Genomic DNA, 25,358 nt, shown 5'->3' on the forward strand with positions numbered 1-25,358 from the left:
CAAGCGTTTCTCGTTCATCCGACTGGAGCGTAACGCTTTATAAGTTAATATTTCTGGTCTCCTTGGGAGTAGAAAGTCTGTTCATGGCTCTTTGGAAAGGGCTGCATCTCCCCTGTAATCGCCTTCGAGCGGCACGCGGATCGAACCCACGGTTTTCACGCTATGATTTTTTTAAATGTGGTGCGCGGCGGAGGAAATGCGCGCGTCGGACGTCATTTCGGCTTAATATCTCTTGTCTCCTTGGGAGTAGAAAGTCTTTTCATGGCTCTTTGGAAAGGGCTGCATCTCCGCTGTAATCGCCTTCGAGCGGCACGCGGATCGAACCCACGGTTTTCACGCTATGATTTTTTTAAATGTGGTGCGCGTCGGAGAAAATGCGCGCGTCGGACGTCATTTCGGCTTAATATCTATTGTCTCCTTGGGAGTAGAAAGTCTTTTCATGGCTCTTTGGAAAGGGCTGCATCTCCGCTGTAATCGCCTTCGAGCGGCACGCGGATCGAACCCACGGTTTTCACGCTATGATTTTTTTAAATGTGGTGCGCGGCGGAGGAAATGCGCGCGTCGGACGTCATTTCGGCTTAATATCTCTTGTCTCCTTGGGAGTAGAAAGTCTGTTCATGGCTCTTTGGAAAGGGCTGCATCTCCCCTGTAATCGCCTTTAAGCGGCACGCGGATCGAACCCACGGTTTTCACGCTTCGATTTTTTTAAATGTGTTGCGCGGCGGAGAATAGACGCGCGCCGGACGTATTTGCGGCTTGATATCTCTTGTCTCATTGGGAGTAGAAAGTCTGTTCATGGCTCTTTGGAAAGGGCTGCATCTCCCCTGTAATCGCCTTCGAGCGGCACGCGGATCGAACCCACGGTTTTCACGCTATGATTTTTTTAAATGTGTTGCGCGTCGGAGAAAATGCGCGCGTCGGACGTCATTGCGGCTTAATATCTCTTGTCTCCTTGGGAGTAGAAAGTCTTTTCATGGCTCTTTGGAAAGGTTTGCATCTCCCCTGTAATCGCCTTTAAGCGGCACGCGGATCGGACCCACCGTTCTTACGCTACGATTTTTTAAATGTGGTGCGCGGCGTAGAAAAGACGCGCGTAGGACGTATTTGCGGCTTAATATCTTTGGGCTCCTTGGGAGTAGAAAGTCTGTTCATGGCTCTTTGGAAAGGGCTCCATCTCCCCTGTAATCGCCTTCGAGCGGCACGCGGATCGAACCCACGGTTTTCACGCTATGATTTTTTTAAATGTGCTGCGCGGCGGAGAAAATGCGCGCGTCGGACGTCATTGCGGCTTAATATCTCTTGTCTCCTTGGGAGTAGGAAGTCTGTTCATGCCTCTTTGGAAAGGGTTGCATCTCCCCTGTAATCGCCTTTAAGCGGCACGCGGATCGGACCCACCGTTCTCACGCTACGATTTTTTAAACGTGGTGCGCGTCGGAGAAAATGCGCGTAATATCTCTTGTCTCCTTGGGAGTAGAAAGTCTGTTCATGGCTCTTTGGAAAGGGCTGTATCTCCCCTGTAATCGCCTTCGAGCGGCACGCGCATCGGAACCATCGTTATCACGCTACGATTTTTTAATGCCGCCAGGGATAGGCCGAAAGCGTGGCAGGTGGCGTTCGTTAGGGACAGTCATGGAGGTGATGCACACCGAGTTGCACGCCATTTGGAGTTGGCCCGGCCTAGATGTGAGCGTTCAAAGTCAGCGCGTTTGTTTAAGCTTTCTCCTCCAATTCGTTGCAATTGTACAAGCGTTTCTCGTTCATCCGACTGGAGCGTAACGCTTTATAAGTTAATATTTCTGGTCTCCTTGGGAGTAGAAAGTCTGTTCATGGCTCTTTGGAAAGGGCTGCATCTCCCCTGTAATCGCCTTCGAGCGGCACGCGGATCGAACCCACGGTTTTCACGCTATGATTTTTTTAAATGTGGTGCGCGGCGGAGGAAATGCGCGCGTCGGACGTCATTTCGGCTTAATATCTCTTGTCTCCTTGGGAGTAGAAAGTCTTTTCATGGCTCTTTGGAAAGGGCTGCATCTCCGCTGTAATCGCCTTCGAGCGGCACGCGGATCGAACCCACGGTTTTCACGCTATGATTTTTTTAAATGTGGTGCGCGTCGGAGAAAATGCGCGCGTCGGACGTCATTTCGGCTTAATATCTATTGTCTCCTTGGGAGTAGAAAGTCTTTTCATGGCTCTTTGGAAAGGTTTGCATCTCCCTTGTAATCGCCTTTAAGCGGCACGCGGATTGGACCCACCGTTCTTCCGATACGATTTTTTAAATGTGGTGCGCGGCGGAGAAAATGCGCGCGTCGGACGTCATTGCGGCTTAATATCTCTTGTCTCCTTGGGAGTAGGAAGTCTGTTCATGCCTCTTTGGAAAGGGTTGCATCTCCCCTGTAATCGCCTTTAAGCGGCACGCGGATCGGACCCACCGTTCTCACGCTACGATTTTTTAAACGTGGTGCGCGTCGGAGAAAATGCGCGTAATATCTCTTGTCTCCTTGGGAGTAGAAAGTCTGTTCATGGCTCTTTGGAAAGGGCTGTATCTCCCCTGTAATCGCCTTCGAGCGGCACGCGCATCGGAACCATCGTTATCACGCTACGATTTTTTAATGCCGCCAGGGATAGGCCGAAAGCGTGGCAGGTGGCGTTCGTTAGGGACAGTCATGGAGGTGATGCACACCGAGTTGCACGCCATTTGGAGTTGGCCCGGCCTAGATGTGAGCGTTCAAAGTCAGCGCGTTTGTTTAAGCTTTCTCCTCCAATTCGTTGCAATTGTACAAGCGTTTCTCGTTCATCCGACTGGAGCATAACGCTTTATAAGTTAATATTTCTGGTCTCCTTGGGAGTAGAAAGTCTGTTCATGGCTCTTTGGAAAGGGCTGCATCTCCCCTGTAATCGCCTTCGAGCGGCACGCGGATCGAACCCACGGTTTTCACGCTATGATTTTTTTAAATGTGGTGCGCGGCGGAGGAAATGCGCGCGTCGGACGTCATTTCGGCTTAATATCTCTTGTCTCCTTGGGAGTAGAAAGTCTTTTCATGGCTCTTTGGAAAGGGCTGCATCTCCGCTGTAATCGCCTTCGAGCGGCACGCGGATCGAACCCACGGTTTTCACGCTATGATTTTTTTAAATGTTGTGCGCGTCGGAGAAAATGCGCGCGTCGGACGTCATTTCGGCTTAATATCTATTGTCTCCTTGCGAGTAGAAAGTCTTTTCATGGCTCATTGGAAAGGGCTGCATCTCCGCTGTAATCGCCTTCGAGCGGCACGCGGATCGAACCCACGGTTTTCACGCTATGATTTTTTTAAATGTGGTGCGCGGCGGAGAAAATGCGCGCGTCGGACGTCATTTCGGCTTAATATCTCTTGTCTCCTTGGGAATAGAAAGTCTTTTCATGGCTCTTTGGAAAGGGCTGCATCTCCCCTGTAATCGCCTTTAAGCGGCACGCGGATCGAACCCACGGTTTTCACGCTTCGATTTTTTTAAATGTGTTGCGCGGCGGAGAATAGACGCGCGCCGGACGTATTTGCGGCTTGATATCTCTTGTCTCATTGGGAGTAGAAAGTCTGTTCATGGCTCTTTGGAAAGGGCTGCATCTCCCCTGTAATCGCCTTCGAGCGGCACGCGGATCGAACCCACGGTTTTCACGCTATGATTTTTTTAAATGTGTTGCGCGTCGGAGAAAATGCGCGCGTCGGACGTCATTGCGGCTTAATATCTCTTGTCTCCTTGGGAGTAGAAAGTCTTTTCATGGCTCTTTGGAAAGGTTTGCATCTCCCCTGTAATCGCCTTTAAGCGGCACGCGGATCGGACCCACCGTTCTTACGCTACGATTTTTTAAATGTGGTGCGCGGCGTAGAAAAGTCGCGCGTAGGACGTATTTGCGGCTTAATATCTTTGGGCTCCTTGGGAGTAGGAAGTCTGTTCATGCCTCTTTGGAAAGGGCTCCATCTCCCCTGTAATCGCCTTCGAGCGGCACGCGGATCGAACCCACGGTTTTCACGCTATGATTTTTTAAAATGTGCTGCGCGGCGGAGAAAATGCGCGCGTCGGACGTCATTGCGGCTTAATATCTCTTGTCTCCTTGGGAGTAGGAAGTCTGTTCATGCCTCTTTGGAAAGGGTTTGCATCTCCCCTGTAATCGCCTTTAAGCGGCACGCGGATCGGACCCACCGTTCTCACGCTACGATTTTTTAAACGTGGTGCGCGTCGGAGAAAATGCGCGTAATATCTCTTGTCTCCTTGGGAGTAGAAAGTCTGTTCATGGCTCTTTGGAAAGGGCTGTATCTCCCCTGTAATCGCCTTCGAGCGGCACGCGCATCGGAACCATCGTTATCACGCTACGATTTTTTAATGCCGCCAGGGATAGGCCGAAAGCGTGGCAGGTGGCGTTCGTTAGGGACAGTCATGGAGGTGATGCACACCGAGTTGCACGCCATTTGGAGTTGGCCCGGCCTAGATGTGAGCGTTCAAAGTCAGCGCGTTTGTTTAAGCTTTCTCCTCCAATTCGTTGCAATTGTACAAGCGTTTCTCGTTCATCCGACTGGAGCGTAACGCTTTATAAGTTAATATTTCTGGTCTCCTTGGGAGTAGAAAGTCTGTTCATGGCTCTTTGGAAAGGGCTGCATCTCCCCTGTAATCGCCTTCGAGCGGCACGCGGATCGAACCCACGGTTTTCACGCTATGATTTTTTTAAATGTGGTGCGCGGCGGAGGAAATGCGCGCGTCGGACGTCATTTCGGCTTAATATCTCTTGTCTCCTTGGGAGAAAAAAGTCTTTTCATGGCTCTTTGGAAAGGGCTGCATCTCCGCTGTAATCGCCTCCGAGCGGCACGCGGATCGAACCCACGGTTTTCACGCTATGATTTTTTTAAATGTGGTGCGCGTCGGAGAAAATGCGCGCGTCGGACGTCATTTCGGCTTAATATCTATTGTCTCCTTGGGAGTAGAAAGTCTTTTCATGGCTCTTTGGAAAGGTTTGCATCTCCCTTGTAATCGCCTTTAAGCGGCACGCGGATTGGACCCACCGTTCTTCCGATACGATTTTTTAAATGTGGTGCGCGGCGTAGAAAAGATGCGCGTAGGACGTATTTGCGGCTTAATATCTTTGGGCTCCTTGGGAGTAGGAAGTCTGTTCATGCCTCTTTGGAAAGGGCTGCATCTCCCCTGTAATCGCCTTCGAGCGGCACGCGGATCGAACCCACGGTTTTCACGCTATGATTTTTTTAAATGTGCTGCGCGGCGGAGAAAATGCGCGCGTCGGATGTCATTGCGGCTTAATATCTCGTTTCCTTGGGAGTAGAAAGTCTTTTCATGGTTCTTTGGAAAGGGTTGCATCTCCCCTGTAATCGCCTTTAAGCGGCACGCGGATCGGACCCATCGTTCTCACGCTATGATTTTTTAAAATCCGCCAGGGACGGAACGAACGCTTGGCAGGTGGCGTTCGTGACGGACAGTCAAGCAGTTAATGCGCACCGAGCTGCAGGCCATTTGGACCTGGCCCAGCCTAGATGTGAGTATTCAAAGTCAGCACGTTTGTTTCAAAGTTCTCCACCAATTCGTTGTAATTGCGTGTGTGCGCGTGAACACCAGGTTTGTGGAGGAGTTCATCCTTGGACTGTACAAGGGGAGACAGTGTGTGGCCTGGCTGCGTGAGGTTGCAGTTTGCTGGGCATGAGAGATTGGCATGTGGTGCCCTGGAGGTGTGGTTGTTCCAGGACGGGCAAGGTGGGGTAGTGTGGCTGGGTGACGGTGCGATTCACTGGGGATGTGGTTGTGAGTTGCAGGCCCATTCCTTTGAATGACAGAAAGGATCTGATTTGTTTCCAGGTTTAAACGTACTTTGCTGGGTATGACTGTGACCTCTTGGGCCAGGAAGTCTGTTTCTAGTTTTATTTAAACGGTCAAACTGCGTGAAGTGTGCCCAGGCCCAGAGCTACTTTGCTGGGCATGGCTGTGTGACCTCTTGGGCCTGGAAGTCTGGTTGTAGTATGATTTTAAAGGGTCAAATGCTCTCCATTGCGTGTCCAGGTTTAAGGCTACTTTGCTGGGCATGTGATTTGGACCCATCAGGTACGGAAGCCTTTCCGTCACGTGCTCGTTTTCCACGCCTTCAGCGCAGGTAGCCTGCGAATTTAAAACCGACGTGCATTTTATTCTTTTCCCCTTTTATCCTTTCATATCTCTCCGCTACCTTGGAGAAGAGAGACGCACGCGGGTAAATAAAATGTAAATATCTCTAAATATCTGTATAATATGTAAATAAAAGGAAGATGTGGTTGTGTAGTGTAGTCGTTTGATTATAAATAATCTCATAATAATTTTATCCACAAATTCTTATACATTTATACATGTTTATCTCTCTCTTTGTGTGTGTGTGTGTGTGTGTGGTTCTGTGTCACTAGTGGGGCCTGTGGCCCGATTGGAGTGTTTGAGGTGTGAGAAGGAGGAGTTGGAGAACAGTTTGTTGGAGCAGCTGAAGGAGTTGAGGTTGCAGAAGCAGAAGGAGCTGCAGGTTCTTCAGGAGATGCTGAAACACAAGCAGCAGGAGGAGACAGAGCTCCTGCAGAAACAGCAGGAGGAGGAGGAGCATAACAGGTCCATCAAGAGTAAGTACTATGGAAATGCAATAATACTAACATAACTAATAATGAATTTTAGCCTTTAGGCTCCAATAAAAGTGACACTAATATATGTATAGTACTATATATATTATATTTTATATATTCAGCAGTAATTATGTAGTATATACAATCTGTGTTATATCCAGCAGTAATGATACTTGCTCTGGCAGATATGAAAATGGCCTGTGAACAGGAGAAGAAATCTCTGGAGGAAGAACTTGAGAAGCTCAAACTGTCACTGCAGGTAGAGATCCCTTATAGTGTCAGTACACATCCACCAGTACCACCACCTCTCACTTATAACGTCAGTACACATTCAGTACACATTCCCACCTTTCCATTGTACTGGCTGTAGTGATGATTCGTGTGTGTGTTATACCAGCCCATAGAGGAGGACATTATGAGTCTGAAAGTGGCGCTGGAGATGAAGAACCAGGAGATCAAAGATCAGCACGATCTTTTGGTCAAACTATATACTCTGTATGTATACTATATCGAACCCACGGTTTTCACGCTACGATTTTTTTAAATGTGGTGAGCTGCGGAGAAAAGACGCGGTCCGGACGTATTTGTGGCTTAATATCTCTTGTCTCCTTGGGAGTAGGAAGTCTGTTCATGGCTCTTTGGAAAGGGCTGCATCTCCCCTCTAATCGCCTTCGAGCTTCAAGCGGATTGGACCCACGGTTATCACGCTACGATTTTTTAAAGCCGCCAGGGACGGGCCGAAAGCGTGGCAGGTGGCGTTCGTTAGGGACAGTCATGGAGGTGATGCGCACCGAGTTGCACGCCATTTGGACTTGGCCAGACCTAGATGTGAGCGTTCAAAGTCAGCGCGTTTGTTTAAAGTTTCTCCTCCAATTCGTTGCAACTGCTCAAGCGTTTCTCGCTCATCCGACTGGAGCGTAACGCTTTATATGTTAATATCTCTTGTCTCCTTGGGAGTAGGAAGTCTGTTCATGGATCTTTGGAAAGGGCTGCATCTCCCCTGTAATCGCCTTCGAGCGGCACGCCGATCGAACCCACGGTTTTCACGCTATGATTTTTTTAAATGTGTTGCGCGTCGGAGAAAATGCGCGCGTCGGACGTCATTTCGGCTTAAATCTCTTGTCTCCTTGGGAGTAGAAAGTCTTTTCATGGCTCTTTGGAAAGGGTTGCATCTCCCCTGTAATCGCCTGTAAGCGGCACGCGGATCGGACCCACCGTTCTTACGCTACGATTTTTTAAATGTGGTGCGCGGCGTAGAAAAGACGCGCGTAGGACTTATTTGCGGCTTAATATCTTTGGGCTCCTTGGGAGTAGAAAGTCTGTTCATGGCTCTTTGGAAAGGGCTGCATCTCCCCTGTAATCGCCTTCGCGCGGCACGCGGATCGGAACTATCGTTATCACGCTACGATTTTTTAATGCCGACAGGGACGGGCCGAAAGCTTGGCAGGTGGCGTTCGTTAGGAAAAGTCATGGACGTGATGCGGACCGAGTTGCAGGCCATTTGGACCTGGCCCGGCCTAGATGTGAGCCTTCAAAGTCAGCGCGTTTGTTTAAACTTTCTCCTCCAATTCGTTGCAATTGTACAAGCGTTTCTCGCTCATCCGACTGGAGCGTAACGCTTTATCTGTTAATATCTCTGGTGTCCTTGGGAGTAGAAAGTCTGTTCATGGCTCTTTGGAAAGGGATGCATCTCCCCTGTAATCGCCTTTAAGCGGCACGCGGATCGGACCCACCGTTCTCACGCTACGATTTTTTAAACGTGGTGCGCGTCGGAGAAAATGCGCGTAATATCTCTTGTCTCCTTGGGAGTAGAAAGTCTGTTCATGGCTCTTTGGAAAGGGCTGTATCTCCCCTGTAATCGCCTTCGAGCGGCACGCGCATCGGAACCATCGTTATCACGCTACGATTTTTTAATGCCGCCAGGGATAGGCCGAAAGCGTGGCAGGTGGCGTTCGTTAGCGACAGTCATGGAGGTGATGCGCACCGAGTTGCACGCCATTTGGAGTTGGCCCGGCCTAGATGTGAGCGTTCAAAGTCAGCGCGTTTGTTTAAACTTTCTCCTCCAATTCGTTGCAATTGTACAAGCGTTTCTCGTTCATCCGACTGGAGCGTAACGATTTATATGTTAATATTTCTGGTCTCCTTGGGAGTAGAAAGTCTGTTCATGGCTCTTTTGAAAGGGATGCATCTCCCCTGTAATCGCCTTCGAGCGGCACGCGGATCGAACCCACGTTTTTCACGCTACGATTTTTTTTAAATATGTTGCGCGGCGGAGAAAAGACGCGCGCCGGACGTATTTGCGGCTTAATATCTTTGGGCTCCTTGGGAGTAGGAAGTCTGTTCATGCCTCTTTGGAAAGGGCTGCATCTCCCCTGTAATCGCCTTCGAGCGGCACGCGGATCGAACCCACGGTTTTCACGCTATGATTTTTTTAAATGTGGTGCGCGGCGGAGGAAATGCGCGCGTCGGACGTCATTTCGGCTTAATATCTCTTGTCTCCTTGGGAGTAGAAAGTCTTTTCATGGCTCTTTGGAAAGGGCTGCATCTCCCCTGTAATCGCCTTTAAGCGGCACGCGGATCGAACCCACGGTTTTCACGCTACGATTTTTTTTAAATGTGTTGCGCGGCGGAGAATAGACGCGCGCCGGACGTATTTGCGGCTTGATATCTCTTGTCTCATTGGGAGTAGAAAGTCTGTTCATGGCTCTTTGGAAAGGTTTGCATCTCCCCTGTAATCGCCTTTAAGCGGCACGCGGATCGGACCCACCGTTCTTACGCTACGATTTTTTAAATGTGGTGCGAGGCGTAGAAAAGACGCGCGTAGGACTTATTTGCGGCTTAATATCTTTGGGCTCCTTGGGAGTAGAAAGTCTGTTCATGGCTCTTTGGAAAGGGCTGCATCTCCCCTGTAATCACCTTCGAGCGGCACGCGGATCGAACCCACGTTTTTCACGCTACGATTTTTTTTAAATGTGTTGCGCGGCGGAGAAAAGACGCGCGCCGGACGTATTTGCGGCTTAATATCTCTTGTCTCATTGGGTGTAGAAAGTCTGTTCATGGCTCTTTGGAAAGGGCTGCATCTCCCCTGTAATCGCCTTCGAGCGGCACGCGGATCGAACCCACGGTTTTCACGCTATGATTTTTTTAAATGTGGTGCGCGGCGGAGGAAATGCGCGCGTTGGACGTCATTTCGGCTTAATATCTCTTGTCTCCTTGGGAGTAGAAAGTCTTTTCATGGCTCTTTGGAAAGGGCTGCATCTCCGCTGTAATCGACTTCGAGCGGCACGCGGATCGAACCCACGGTTTTCACGCTATGATTTTTTTAAATGTGGTGCGCGGCGGAGAAAATGCGCGCGTCGGACGTCATTTCGGCTTAATATCTATTGTCTCCTTGGGAGTAGAAAGTCTTTTCATGGCTCTTTGGAAAGGTTTGCATCTCCCTTGTAATCGCCTTTAAGCGGCACGCGGATTGGACCCACCGTTCTTCCGATACGATTTTTTAAATGTGGTGCGCGGCGTAGAAAAGACGCGCGTAGGACGTATTTGCGGCTTAATATCTTTGGGCTCCTTGGGAGTAGGAAGTCTGTTCATGCCTCTTTGGAAAGGGCTGCATCTCCCCTGTAATCGGCTTCGAGCGGCACGCGGATCGAACCCACGGTTTTCACGCTATGATTTTTTTAAATGTGCTGCGCGGCGGAGAAAATGCGCGCGTCGGACGTCATTGCGGCTTAATATCTCTTGTCTCCTTGGGAGTAGGAAGTCTGTTCATGCCTCTTTGGAAAGGGTTGCATCTCCCCTGTAATCGCCTTTAAGCGGCACGCGGATCGGACCCACCGTTCTCACGCTACGATTTTTTAAACGTGGTGCGCGTCGGAGAAAATGCGCGTAATATCTCTTGTCTCCTTGGGAGTAGAAAGTCTGTTCATGGCTCTTTGGAAAGGGCTGTATCTCCCCTGTAATCGCCTTCGAGCGGCACGCGCATCGGAACCATCGTTATCACGCTACGATTTTTTAATGCCGCCAGGGATAGGCCGAAAGCGTGGCAGGTGGCGTTCGTTAGGGACAGTCATGGAGGTGATGCACACCGAGTTGCACGCCATTTGGAGTTGGCCCGGCCTAGATGTGAGCGTTCAAAGTCAGCGCGTTTGTTTAAACTTTCTCCTCCAATTCGTTGCAATTGTACAAGCGTTTCTCGTTCATCCGACTGGAGCGTAACGCTTTATAAGTTAATATTTCTGGTCTCCTTGGGAGTAGAAAGTCTGTTCATGGCTCTTTGGAAAGGGCTGCATCTCCCCTGTAATCGGCTTCGAGCGGCACGCGGATCGAACCCACGGTTTTCACGCTATGATTTTTTTAAATGTGGTGCGCGGCGGAGGAAATGCGCGCGTCGGACGTAATTTCGGCTTGATATCTCTTGTCTCATTGGGAGTAGAAAGTCTGTTCATGGCTCTTTGGAAAGGTTTGCATCTCCCCTGTAATCGCCTTTAAGCGGCACGCGGATCGGACCCACCGTTCTTACGCTACGATTTTTTAAATGTGGTGCGAGGCGTAGAAAAGACGCGCGTAGGACGTATTTGCGGCTTAATATCTTTGGGCTCCTTGGGAGTAGGAAGTCTGTTCATGCCTCTTTGGAAAGGGCTGCATCTCCCCTGTAATCGCCTTCGAGCGGCACGCGGATCGAACCCACGGTTTTCACGCTATGATTTTTTTAAATGTGGTGCGCGGCGGAGGAAATGCGCGCGTCGGACGTCATTTCGGCTTAATATCTCTTGTCTCCTTGGGAGTAGAAAGTCTTTTCATGGCTCTTTGGAAAGGGCTGCATCTCCCCTGTAATCGCCTTTAAGCGGCACGCGGATCGAACCCACGGTTTTCACGCTACGATTTTTTTAAATGTGTTGCGCGGCGGAGAATAGACGCGCGCCGGACGTATTTGCGGCTTGATATCTCTTGTCTCATTGGGAGTAGAAAGTCTGTTCATGGCTCTTTGGAAAGGGCTGCATCTCCCCTGTAATCGCTTTCGAGCGGCACGCGGATCGAACCCAAGGTTTTCACGCTATGATTTTTTTAAATGTGTTGCGCGTCGGAGAAAATGCGCGCGTCGGACGTCATTGCGGCTTAATATCTCTTGTCTCCTTGGGAGTAGAAAGTCTTTTCATGGCTCTTTGGAAAGGTTTGCATCTCCCCTGTAATCGGCTTTAAGCGGCACGCGGATCGGACCCACCGTTCTTACGCTACGATTTTTTAAATGTGGTGCGCGGCGTAGAAAAGACGCGCGTAGGACGTATTTGCGGCTTAATATCTTTGGGCTCCTTGGGAGTAGGAAGTCTGTTCATGCCTCTTTGGAAAGGGCTCCATCTCCCCTGTAATCGGCTTCGAGCGGCACGCGGATCGAACCCACGGTTTTCACGCTATGATTTTTTTAAATGTGCTGCGCGGCGGAGAAAATGCGCGCGTCGGACGTCATTGCGGCTTAATATCTCTTGTCTCCTTGGGAGTAGGAAGTCTGTTCATGCCTCTTTGGAAAGGGTTGCATCTCCCCTGTAATCGCCTTTAAGCGGCACGCGGATCGGACCCACCGTTCTCACGCTACGATTTTTTAAACGTGGTGCGCGTCGGAGAAAATGCGCGTAATATCTCTTGTCTCCTTGGGAGTAGAAAGTCTGTTCATGGCTCTTTGGAAAGGGCTGTATCTCCCCTGTAATCGCCTTCGAGCGGCACGCGCATCGGAACCATCGTTATCACGCTACGATTTTTTAATGCCGCCAGGGATAGGCCGAAAGCGTGGCAGGTGGCGTTCGTTAGGGACAGTCATGGAGGTGATGCACACCGAGTTGCACGCCATTTGGAGTTGGCCCGGCCTAGATGTGAGCGTTCAAAGTCAGCGCGTTTGTTTAAACTTTCTCCTCCAATTCGTTGCAATTGTACAAGCGTTTCTCGTTCATCCGACTGGAGCGTAACGCTTTATAAGTTAATATTTCTGGTCTCCTTGGGAGTAGAAAGTCTGTTCATGGCTCTTTGGAAAGGGCTGCATCTCCCCTGTAATCGCCTTCGAGCGGCACGCGGATCGAACCCACGGTTTTCACGCTATGATTTTTTTAAATGTGGTGCGCGGCGGAGGAAATGCGCGCGTCGGACGTAATTTCGGCTTGATATCTCTTGTCTCATTGGGAGTAGAAAGTCTGTTCATGGCTCTTTGGAAAGGTTTGCATCTCCCCTGTAATCGCCTTTAAGCGGCACGCGGATCGGACCCACCGTTCTTACGCTACGATTTTTTAAATGTGGTGCGCGGCGTAGAAAAGACGCGCGTAGGACTTATTTGCGGCTTAATATCTTTGGGCTCCTTGGGAGTAGAAAGTCTGTTCATGGCTCTTTGGAAAGGGCTGCATCTCCCCTGTAATCACCTTCGAGCGGCACGCGGATCGAACCCACGTTTTTCACGCTACGATTTTTTTTAAATGTGTTGCGCGGCGGAGAAAAGACGCGCGCCGGACGTATTTGCGGCTTAATATCTCTTGTCTCATTGGGTGTAGAAAGTCTGTTCATGGCTCTTTGGAAAGGGCTGCATCTCCCCTGTAATCGCCTTCGAACGGCACGCGGATCGAACCCACGGTTTTCACGCTATGATTTTTTTAAATGTGGTGCGCGGCGGAGGAAATGCGCGCGTCGGACGTCATTTCGGCTTAATATCTCTTGTCTCCTTGGGAGTAGAAAGTCTTTTCATGGCTCTTTGGAAAGGGCTGCATCTCCCCTGTAATCGCCTTCGCGCGGCACGCGGATCGGAACCATCGTTATCACGCTACGATTTTTTAATGCCGACAGGGACGGGCCGAAAGCGTGGCAGGTGGCGTTCGTTAGGGACAGTCATGGAGGTGATGCGCGCCGAGTTGCAGGCCATTTGGTCCTGGCCCGGCCTAGATGTGAGCGTTCAAAGTCAGCGCGTTTGTTTAAACTTTCTCCTCCAATTCGTTGCAATTGTACAAGCGTTTCTCGCTCATCCGACTAGAGCGTAACGCTTTATCTGTTAATATCTCTGGTCTCCTTGGGAGTAGAAAGTCTGTTCATGGCTCTTTGGAAAGGGCTGCATCTCCCCTGTAATCGCCTTCGAGCGGCACGCGGATCGAACCCACGGTTTTCACGCTATGATTTTTTTAAATGTGGTGCGCGGCGGAGGAAATGCGCGCGTCGGACGTCATTTCGGCTTAATATCTCTTGTCTCCTTGGGAGTAGAAAGTCTTTTCATGGCTCTTTGGAAAGGTTTGCATCTCCCCTGTAATCGCCTTTAAGCGGCACGCGGATCGGACCCACCGTTCTTACGCTACGATTTTTTAAATGTGGTGCGCGGCGTAGAAAAGACGCGCGTAGGACGTATTTGCGGCTTAATATCTTTGGGCTCCTTGGGAGTAGGAAGTCTGTTCATGCCTCTTTGGAAAGGGCTCCATCTCCCCTGTAATCGGCTTCGAGCGGCACGCGGATCGAACCCACGGTTTTCACGCTATGATTTTTTTAAATGTGCTGCGCGGCGGAGAAAATGCGCGCGTCGGACGTCATTGCGGCTTAATATCTCTTGTCTCCTTGGGAGTAGGAAGTCTGTTCATGCCTCTTTGGAAAGGGTTGCATCTCCCCTGTAATCGCCTTTAAGCGGCACGCGGATCGGACCCACCGTTCTCACGCTACGATTTTTTAAACGTGGTGCGCGTCGGAGAAAATGCGCGTAATATCTCTTGTCTCCTTGGGAGTAGAAAGTCTGTTCATGGCTCTTTGGAAAGGGCTGTATCTCCCCTGTAATCGCCTTCGAGCGGCACGCGCATCGGAACCATCGTTATCACGCTACGATTTTTTAATGCCGCCAGGGATAGGCCGAAAGCGTGGCAGGTGGCGTTCGTTAGGGACAGTCATGGAGGTGATGCACACCGAGTTGCACGCCATTTGGAGTTGGCCCGGCCTAGATGTGAGCGTTCAAAGTCAGCGCGTTTGTTTAAACTTTCTCCTCCAATTCGTTGCAATTGTACAAGCGTTTCTCGTTCATCCGACTGGAGCGTAACGCTTTATAAGTTAATATTTCTGGTCTCCTTGGGAGTAGAAAGTCTGTTCATGGCTCTTTGGAAAGGGCTGCATCTCCCCTGTAATCGCCTTCGAGCGGCACGCGGATCGAACCCACGGTTTTCACGCTATGATTTTTTTAAATGTGGTGCGCGGCGGAGGAAATGCGCGCGTCGGACGTAATTTCGGCTTGATATCTCTTGTCTCATTGGGAGTAGAAAGTCTGTTCATGGCTCTTTGGAAAGGTTTGCATCTCCCCTGTAATCGCCTTTAAGCGGCACGCGGATCGGACCCACCGTTCTTACGCTACGATTTTTTAAATGTGGTGCGAGGCGTAGAAAAGACGCGCGTAGGACTTATTTGCGGCTTAATATCTTTGGGCTCCTTGGGAGTAGAAAGTCTGTTCATGGCTCTTTGGAAAGGGCTGCATCTCCCCTGTAATCACCTTCGAGCGGCACGCGGATCGAACCCACGTTTTTCACGCTACGATTTTTTTTAAATGTGTTGCGCGGCGGAGAAAAGACGCGCGCCGGACGTATTTGCGGCTTAATATCTCTTGTCTCATTGGGTGTAGAAAGTCTGTTCATGGCTCTTTGGAAAGGGCTGCATCTCCCCTGTAATCGCCTTCGAGCGGCACGCGGATCGAACCCACGGTTTTCACGCTATGATTTTTTTAAATGTGGTGCGCGGCGGAGGAAATGCGCGCGTCGGACATCATTTCGGCTTAATATCTCTTGTCTCCTTGGGAGTAGAAAGTCTTTTCATGGCTCTTTGGAAAGGGCTGCATCTCCCCTGTAATCGCCTTCGCGCGGCACGCGGATCGGAACCATCGTTATCACGCTACGATTTTTTAATGCCGACAGGGACGGGCCGAAAGCGTGGCAGGTGGCGTTCGTTAGGGACAGTCATGGAGGTGATGCGCGCCGAGTTGCAGGCCATTTGGTCCTGGCCCGGCCTAGATGTGAGCGTTCAAAGTCAGCGCGTTTGTTTAAACTTTCTCCTCCAATTCGTTGCAATTGTACAAGCGTTTCTCGCTCATCCGACTAGAGCGTAACGCTTTATCTGTTAATATCTCTGGTCTCCTTGGGAGTAGAAAGTCTGTTCATGGCTCTTTGGAAAGGGCTGCATCTCCCCTGTAATCGCCTTCGAGCGGCACGCGGATCGAACCCACGGTTTTCACGCTATGATTTTTTTAAATGTGGTGCGCGGCGGAGGAAATGCGCGCGTCGGACGTCATTTCGGCTTAATATCTCTTGTCTCCTTGGGAGTAGAAAGTCTTTTCATGGCTCTTTGGAAAGGGCTGCATCTCCGCTGTAATCGCCTTCGAGCGGCACGCGGATCGAACCCACGGTTTTCACGCTATGATTTTTTTAAATGTGGTGCGCGTCGGAGAAAATGCGCGCGTCGGACGTCATTTCGGCTTAATATCTATTGTCTCCTTGGGAGTAGAAAGTCTTTTCATGGCTCTTTGGAAAGGTTTGCATCTCCCTTGTAATCGCCTTTAAGCGGCACGCGGATTGGACCCACCGTTCTTCCGATACGATTTTTTAAATGTGGTGCGCGGCGTAGAAAAGACGCGCGTAGGACGTATTTGCGGCTTAATATCTTTGGGCTCCTTGGGAGTAGGAAGTCTGTTCATGCCTCTTTGGAAAGGGCTGCATCTCCCCTGTAATCGCCTTCGAGCGGCACGCGGATCGAACCCACGGTTTTCACGCTATGATTTTTTTAAATGTGTTGCGCGGCGGAGAAAATGCGCGCGTCGGATGTCATTGCGGCTTAATATCTCGTTTCCTTGGGAGTAGAAAGTCTTTTCATGGTTCTTTGGAAAGGGTTGCATCTCCCCTGTAATCGCCTTTAAGCGGCACGCGGATCGGACCCATCGTTCTCACGCTACGATTTTTTAAAATCCGCCAGGGACGGAACGAACGCTTGGCAGGTGGCGTTCGTGACGGACAGTCAAGCAGTTAATGCGCACCGAGCTGCAGGCCATTTGGACCTGGCCCAGCCTAGATGTGAGTTTTCAAAGTCAGCACGTTTGTTTCAAAGTTCTCCACCAATTCGTTGTAATTGCGTGTGTGCGCGTGAACACCAGGTTTGTGGAGGAGTTCGTCCTTGGACTGTACAAGGGGAGACAGTGTGTGGCCTGGCTGCGTGAGGTTGCAGTTTGCTGGGCATGAGAGATTGGCATGTGGTGCCCTGGAGGTGTGGTTGTTCCAGGACGGGCAAGGTGGGGTAGTGTGGCTGGGTGACGGTGCGCTTCACTGGGGATGTGGTTGTGAGTTGCAGGCCCATTCCTTTGAATGACAGAAAGGATCTGATTTGTTTCCAGGTTTAAACGTACTTTGCTGGGTATGACTGTGACCTCTTGGGCCAGGAAGTCTGTTTCTAGTTTTATTTAAACGGTCAAACTGCGTGAAGTGTGCCCAGGCCCAGAGCTACTTTGCTGGGCATGGCTGTGTGACCTCTTGGGCCTGGAAGTCTGGTTGTAGTATGATTTTAAAGGGTCAAATGCTCTCCATTGCGTGTCCAGGTTTAAGGCTACTTTGCTGGGCATGTGATTTGGACCCATCGGGTACGGAAGCCTTTCCGTCACGTGCTCGTTTTCCACGCCTTCAGCGCAGGTAGCCTGCGAATTTAAAACCGACGTGCATTTTATTCTTTTCCCCTTTTATCCTTTCATATCTCTCCGCTACCTTGGAGAAGAGAGACGCACGCGGGTAAATAAAATGTAAATATCTCTAAATATCTGTATAATATGTAAATAAAAGGAAGATGTGGTTGTGTAGTGTAGTCGTTTGATTATAAATAATCTCATAATAATTTTATCCACAAATTCTTATACATTTATACATGTTTATCTCTCTCTTTGTGTGTGTGTGTGTGTGTGTGGTTCTGTGTCACTAGTGGGGCCTGTGGCCCGATTGGAGTGTTTGCGGTGTGAGAAGGAGGAGTTGGAGAACAGTTTGTTGGAGCAGCTGAAGGAGTTGAGGTTGCAGAAGCAGAAGGAGCTGCAGGTTCTTCAGGAGATGCTGAAACACAAGCAGCAGGAGGAGACAGAGCTCCTGCAGAAACAGCAGGAGGAGGAGGAGCATAACAGGTCCATCAAGAGTAAGTACTATGGAAATGCAATAATACTAACATAACTAATAATGAATGCTAGCCTTTAGGCTCCAATAAAAGTGACACTAATATATGTATAGTACTATATATATTATATTTTATATATTCAGCAGTAATTATGTAGTATATACAATCTGTGTTATATCCAGCAGTAATGATACTTGCTCTGGCAGATATGAAAATGGCCTGTGAACAGGAGAAGAAATCTCTGGAGGAAGAACTTGAGAAGCTCAAACTGTCACTGCAGGTAGAGATCCCTTATAGTGTCAGTACACATCCACCAGTACCACCACCTCTCACTTATAACGTCAGTACACATTCAGTACACATTCCCACCTTTCCATTGTACTGGCTGTAGTGATGATTCGTGTCTGTGTTATACCAGCCCATAGAGGAGGACATTATGAGTCTGAAAGTGGCGCTGGAGATGAAGAACCAGGAGATCAAAGATCAGCACGATCTTTTGGTCAAACTATATACTCTGTATGTATACTATATCGAACCCACGGTTTTCACGCTACGATTTTTTTAAATGTGGTGAGCTGCGGAGAAAAGACGCGGTCCGGACGTATTTGTGGCTTAATATCTCTTGTCTCCTTGGGAGTAGGAAGTCTGTTCATGGCTCTTTGGAAAGGGCTGCATCTCCCCTCTAATCGCCTTCGAGCTTCAAGCGGATTGGACCCACGGTTAACACGCTACGATTTTTTAAAGCCGCCAGGGACGGGCCGAAAGGGTGGCAGGTGGCGTTCGTTAGGGACAGTCATGGAGGTGATGCGCACCGAGTTGCACGCCATTTGGACTTGGCCAGACCTAGATGTGAGCGTTCAAAGTCAGCGAGTTTGTTTAAAGTTTCTCCTCCAATTCGTTGCAACTGCTCAAGCGTTTCTCGCTCATCCGACTGGAGCGTAACGCTTTATATGTTAATATCTCTTGTCTCCTTGGGAGTAGGAAGTCTGTTCATGGATCTTTGGAAAGGGCTGCATCTCCCCTGTAATCGCCTTCGAGCGGCACGTGGATCGAACCCACGGTTTTCACGCTATGATTTTTTTAAATGTGCTGCGCAGCGGAGAAAATGCGCGCGTCGGACGTCATTGCGGCTTAATATCTCTTGTCTCCTTGGGAGTAGAAAGTCTTTTCATGGTTCTTTGGAAAGGGTTGCATCTCCCCTGTAATCGCCTTTAAGCGGTACGCAGATCGGACCCACCGTTCTTACGCTACGATTTTTTAAATGTGGTGCGAGGCGTAGAAAAGACGCGCGTAGGACTTATTTGCGGCTTAATATCTTTGGGCTCCTTGGGAGTAGAAAGTCTGTTCATGGCTCTTTGGAAAGGGCTGCATCTCCCCTGTAATCGCCTTCGCGCGGCACGCGGATCGGAACCATCGTTATCACGCTACGATTTTTTAATGCCGACAGGGACGGGCCGAAAGCTTGGCAGGTGGCGTTCGTTAGGAAAAGTCATGGACGTGATGCGGACCGAGTTGCAGGCCATTTGGACCTGGCCCGGCCTAGATGTGAGCCTTCAAAGTCAGCGCGTTTGTTTAAACTTTCTCCTCCAATTCGTTGCAATTGTACAAGCGTTTCTCGCTCATCCGACTGGAGCGTAACGCTTTATCTGTTAATATCTCTGGTCTCCTTGGGAGTAGAAAGTCTGTTCATGGCTCTTTGGAAAGGGATGCATCTCCCCTGTAATCGCCTTTAAGCGGCACGCGGATCGGACCCACCGTTCTCACGCTACGATTTTTTAAACGTGGTGCGCGTCGGAGAAAATGCGCGTAATATCTCTTGTCTCCTTGGGAGTAGAAAGTCTTTTCATGGCTCTTTGGAAAGGTTTGCATCTCCCTTGTAATCGCCTTTAAGCGGCACGCGGATTGGACCCACCGTTCTTCCGATACGATTTTTTAAATGTGGTGCGCGGCGTAGAAAAGACGCGCGTAGGACGTATTTGCGGCTTAATATCTTTGGGCTCCTTGGGAGTAGGAAGTCTGTTCATGCCTCTTTGGAAAGGGCTGCATCTCCCCTGTAATCGCCTTCGAGCGGCACGCGGATCGAACCCACGGTTTTCACGCTATGATTTTTTTAAATGTGTTGCGCGGCGGAGAAAATGCGCGCGTCGGATGTCATTGCGGCTTAATATCTCGTTTCCTTGGGAGTAGAAAGTCTTTTCATGGTTCTTTGGAAAGGGTTGCATCTCCCCTGTAATCGCCTTTAAGCGGCACGCGGATCGGACCCATCGTTCTCACGCTACGATTTTTTAAAATCCGCCAGGGACGGAACGAACGCTTGGCAGGTGGCGTTCGTGACGGACAGTCAAGCAGTTAATGCGCACCGAGCTGCAGGCCATTTGGACCTGGCCCAGCCTAGATGTGAGTTTTCAAAGTCAGCACGTTTGTTTCAAAGTTCTCCACCAATTCGTTGTAATTGCGTGTGTGCGCGTGAACACCAGGTTTGTGGAGGAGTTCGTCCTTGGACTGTACAAGGGGAGACAGTGTGTGGCCTGGCTGCGTGAGGTTGCAGTTTGCTGGGCATGAGAGATTGGCATGTGGTGCCCTGGAGGTGTGGTTGTTCCAGGACGGGCAAGGTGGGGTAGTGTGGCTGGGTGACGGTGCGCTTCACTGGGGATGTGGTTGTGAGTTGCAGGCCCATTCCTTTGAATGACAGAAAGGATCTGATTTGTTTCCAGGTTTAAACGTACTTTGCTGGGTATGACTGTGACCTCTTGGGCCAGGAAGTCTGTTTCTAGTTTTATTTAAACGGTCAAACTGCGTGAAGTGTGCCCAGGCCCAGAGCTACTTTGCTGGGCATGGCTGTGTGACCTCTTGGGCCTGGAAGTCTGGTTGTAGTATGATTTTAAAGGGTCAAATGCTCTCCATTGCGTGTCCAGGTTTAAGGCTACTTTGCTGGGCATGTGATTTGGACCCATCGGGTACGGAAGCCTTTCCGTCACGTGCTCGTTTTCCACGCCTTCAGCGCAGGTAGCCTGCGAATTTAAAACCGACGTGCATTTTATTCTTTTCCCCTTTTATCCTTTCATATCTCTCCGCTACCTTGGAGAAGAGAGACGCACGCGGGTAAATAAAATGTAAATATCTCTAAATATCTGTATAATATGTAAATAAAAGGAAGATGTGGTTGTGTAGTGTAGTCGTTTGATTATAAATAATCTCATAATAATTTTATCCACAAATTCTTATACATTTATACATGTTTATCTCTCTCTTTGTGTGTGTGTGTGTGTGTGTGGTTCTGTGTCACTAGTGGGGCCTGTGGCCCGATTGGAGTGTTTGCGGTGTGAGAAGGAGGAGTTGGAGAACAGTTTGTTGGAGCAGCTGAAGGAGTTGAGGTTGCAGAAGCAGAAGGAGCTGCAGGTTCTTCAGGAGATGCTGAAACACAAGCAGCAGGAGGAGACAGAGCTCCTGCAGAAACAGCAGGAGGAGGAGGAGCATAACAGGTCCATCAAGAGTAAGTACTATGGAAATGCAATAATACTAACATAACTAATAATGAATGCTAGCCTTTAGGCTCCAATAAAAGTGACACTAATATATGTATAGTACTATATATATTATATTTTATATATTCAGCAGTAATTATGTAGTATATACAATCTGTGTTATATCCAGCAGTAATGATACTTGCTCTGGCAGATATGAAAATGGCCTGTGAACAGGAGAAGAAATCTCTGGAGGAAGAACTTGAGAAGCTCAAACTGTCACTGCAGGTAGAGATCCCTTATAGTGTCAGTACACATCCACCAGTACCACCACCTCTCACTTATAACGTCAGTACACATTCAGTACACATTCCCACCTTTCCATTGTACTGGCTGTAGTGATGATTCGTGTCTGTGTTATACCAGCCCATAGAGGAGGACATTATGAGTCTGAAAGTGGCGCTGGAGATGAAGAACCAGGAGATGAAAGATCAGCACGATCTTTTGGTCAAACTATATACTCTGTATGTATACTATATCGAACCCACGGTTTTCACGCTACGATTTTTTTAAATGTGGTGAGCTGCGGAGAAAAGACGCGGTCCGGACGTATTTGTGGCTTAATATCTCTTGTCTCCTTGGGAGTAGGAAGTCTGTTCATGGCTCTTTGGAAAGGGCTGCATCTCCCCTCTAATCGCCTTCAAGCTTCAAGCGGATTGGACCCACGGTTATCACGCTACGATTTTTTAAAGCCGCCAGGGACGGGCCGAAAGCGTGGCAGGTGGCGTTCGTTAGGGACAGTGATGGAGGTGATGCGCACCGAGTTGCACGCCATTTGGACTTGGCCAGACCTAGATGTGAGCGTTCAAAGTCAGCGCGTTTGTTTAAAGTTTCTCCTCCAATTCGTTGCAACTGCTCAAGCGTTTCTCGCTCATCCGACCGGAGCGTAACGCTTTATATGTTAATATCTCTTGTCTCCTTGGGAGTAGGAAGTCTGTTCATGGATCTTTGGAAAGGGCTGCATCTCCCCTGTAATCGCCTTCGAGCGGCACGCCGATCGAACCCACGGTTTTCACGCTACGATTTTTTTAAATGTGTTGCGCGTCGGAGAAAATGCGCGCGTCGGACGTCATTTCGGCTTAAATCTCTTGTCTCCTTGGGAGTAGAAAGTCTTTTCATGGCTCTTTGGAAAGGGTTGCATCTCCCCTGTAATCGCCTTTAAGCGGCACGCGGATCGGACCCACCGTTCTTACGCTACGATTTTTTAAATGTGGTGCGCGGCGTAGAAAAGACGCGCGTAGGACTTATTTGCGGCTTAATATCTTTGGGCTCCTTGGGAGTAGAAAGTCTGTTCATGCCTCTTTGGAAAGCGCTCCATCTCCCCTGTAATCGCCTTCGCGCGGCACGCGGATCGGAACCATCGTTATCACGCTACGATTTTTTAATGCCGACAGGGACGGCCCGAAAGCTTGGCAGGTGGCGTTCGTTAGGAAAAGTCATGGACGTGATGCGGACCGAGTTGCAGGCCATTTGGACCTGGCCCGGCCTAGATGTGAGCCTTCAAAGTCAGCGCGTTTGTTTAAACTTTCTCCTCCAATTCGTTGCAATTGTACAAGCGTTTCTCGCTCATCCGACTGGAGCGTAACGCTTTATCTGTTAATATCTCTGGTGTCCTTGGGAGTAGAAAGTCTGTTCATGGCTCTTTGGAAAGGGATGCATCTCCCCTGTAATCGCCTTTAAGCGGCACGCGGATCGGACCCACCGTTCTCACGCTACGATTTTTTAAACGTGGTGCGCGTCGGAGAAAATGCGCGTAATATCTCTTGTCTCCTTGGGAGTAGAAAGTCTGTTCATGGCTCTTTGGAAAGGGCTGTATCTCCCCTGTAATCGCCTTCGAGCGGCACGCGCATCGGAACCATCGTTATCACGCTACGATTTTTTAATGCCGCCAGGGACGGGCCGAAAGCGTGGCAGGTGGCGTTCGTTAGCGACAGTCATGGAGGTGATGCGCACCGAGTTGCACGCCATTTGGAGTTGGCCCGGCCTAGATGTGAGCGTTCAAAGTCAGCGCGTTTGTTTAAACTTTCTCCTCCAATTCGTTGCAATTGTACAAGCGTTTCTCGTTCATCCGACTGGAGCGTAACGATTTATATGTTAATATTTCTGGTCTCCTTGGGAGTAGAAAGTCTGTTCATGGCTCTTTTGAAAGGGATGCATCTCCCCTGTAATCGCCTTCGAGCGGCACACGGATCGAACCCACGTTTTTCACGCTACGATTTTTTTTAAATGTGTTGCGCGGCGGAGAAAAGACGCGCGCCGGACGTATTTGCGGCTTAATATCTCTTGTCTCATTGGGAGTAGAAAGTCTTTTCATGGCTCTTTGGAAAGGGCTGCATCTCCGCTGTAATCGCCTTCGAGCGGCACGCGGATCGAACCCACGGTTTTCACGCTATGATTTTTTTAAATGTGGTGCGCGGCGGAGAAAATGCGCGCGTCGGACGTCATTTCGGCTTAATATCTATTGTCTCCTTGGGAATAGAAAGTCTTTTCATGGCTCTTTGGAAAGGTTTGCATCTCCCTTGTAATCGCCTTTAAGCGGCACGCGGATTGGACCCACCGTTCTTCCGATACGATTTTTTAAATGTGGTGCGCGGCGTAGAAAAGAAGCGCGTAGGACGTATTTGCGGCTTAATATCTTTGGGCTCCTTGGGAGTAGGAAGTCTGTTCATGCCTCTTTGGAAAGGGCTGCATCTCCCCTGTAATCGCCTTCGAGCGGCACGCGGATCGAACCCACGGTTTTCACGCTATGATTTTTTTAAATGTGGTGCGCGGCGGAGGAAATGCGCGCGTCGGACGTCATTTCGGCTTAATATATCTTGTCTCCTTGGGAGTAGAAAGTCTTTTCATGGCTCTTTGGAAAGGGCTGCATCTCCCCTGTAATCGCCTTTAAGCGGCACGCGGATCGAACCCACGGTTTTCACGCTACGATTTTTTTTAAATGTGTTGCGCGGCGGAGAATAGACGCGCGCCGGACGTATTTGCGGCTTGATATCTCTTGTCTCATTGGGAGTAGAAAGTCTGTTCATGGCTCTTTGGAAAGGTTTGCATCTCCCCTGTAATCGCCTTTAAGCGGCACGCGGATCGGACCCACCGTTCTTACGCTACGATTTTTTAAATGTGGTGCGAGGCGTAGAAAAGACGCGCGTAGGACTTATTTGCGGCTTAATATCTTTGGGCTCCTTGGGAGTAGAAAGTCTGTTCATGGCTCTTTGGAAAGGGCTGCATCTCCCCTGTAATCACCTTCGAGCGGCACGCGGATCGAACCCACGTTTTTCACGCTACGATTTTTTTTAAATGTGTTGCGCGGCGGAGAAAAGACGCGCGCCGGACGTATTTGCGGCTTAATATCTCTTGTCTCATTGGGTGTAGAAAGTCTGTTCATGGCTCTTTGGAAAGGGCTGCATCTCCCCTGTAATCGCCTTCGAGCAGCACGCGGATCGAACCCACGGTTTTCACGCTATGATTTTTTTAAATGTGGTGCGCGGCGGAGGAAATGCGCGCGTGGGACGTCATTTCGGCTTAATATCTCTTGTCTCCTTGGGAGTAGAAAGTCTTTTCATGGCTCTTTGGAAAGGGCTGCATCTCCGCTGTAATCGACTTCGAGCGGCACGCGGATCGAACCCACGGTTTTCACGCTATGATTTTTTTAAATGTGGTGCGCGGCGGAGAAAATGCGCGCGTCGGACGTCATTTCGGCTTAATATCTATTGTCTCCTTGGGAGTAGAAATTCTTTTCATGGCTCTTTGGAAAGGTTTGCATCTCCCTTGTAATCGCCTTTAAGCGGCACGCGGATTGGACCCACCGTTCTTCCGATACGATTTTTTAAATGTGGTGCGCGGCGTAGAAAAGACGCGCGTAGGACGTATTTGCGGCTTAATATCTTTGGGCTCCTTGGGAGTAGGAAGTCTGTTCATGCCTCTTTGGAAAGGGCTGCATCTCCCCTGTAATCGCCTTCGAGCGGCACGCGGATCGAACCCACGGTTTTCACGCTATGATTTTTTTAAATGTGGTGCGCGGCGGAGGAAATGCGCGCGTCGGACGTCATTTCGGCTTAATATCGCTTGTCTCCTTGGGAGTAGAAAGTCTTTTCATGGCTCTTTG

The sequence above is a fragment of the Electrophorus electricus genome, chromosome 9 (genome assembly GCF_041902795.1).
Source record: "Electrophorus electricus isolate QZ-2024a chromosome 9, ASM4190279v1, whole genome shotgun sequence".
Taxonomy (NCBI): domain Eukaryota; kingdom Metazoa; phylum Chordata; class Actinopteri; order Gymnotiformes; family Gymnotidae; genus Electrophorus; species Electrophorus electricus.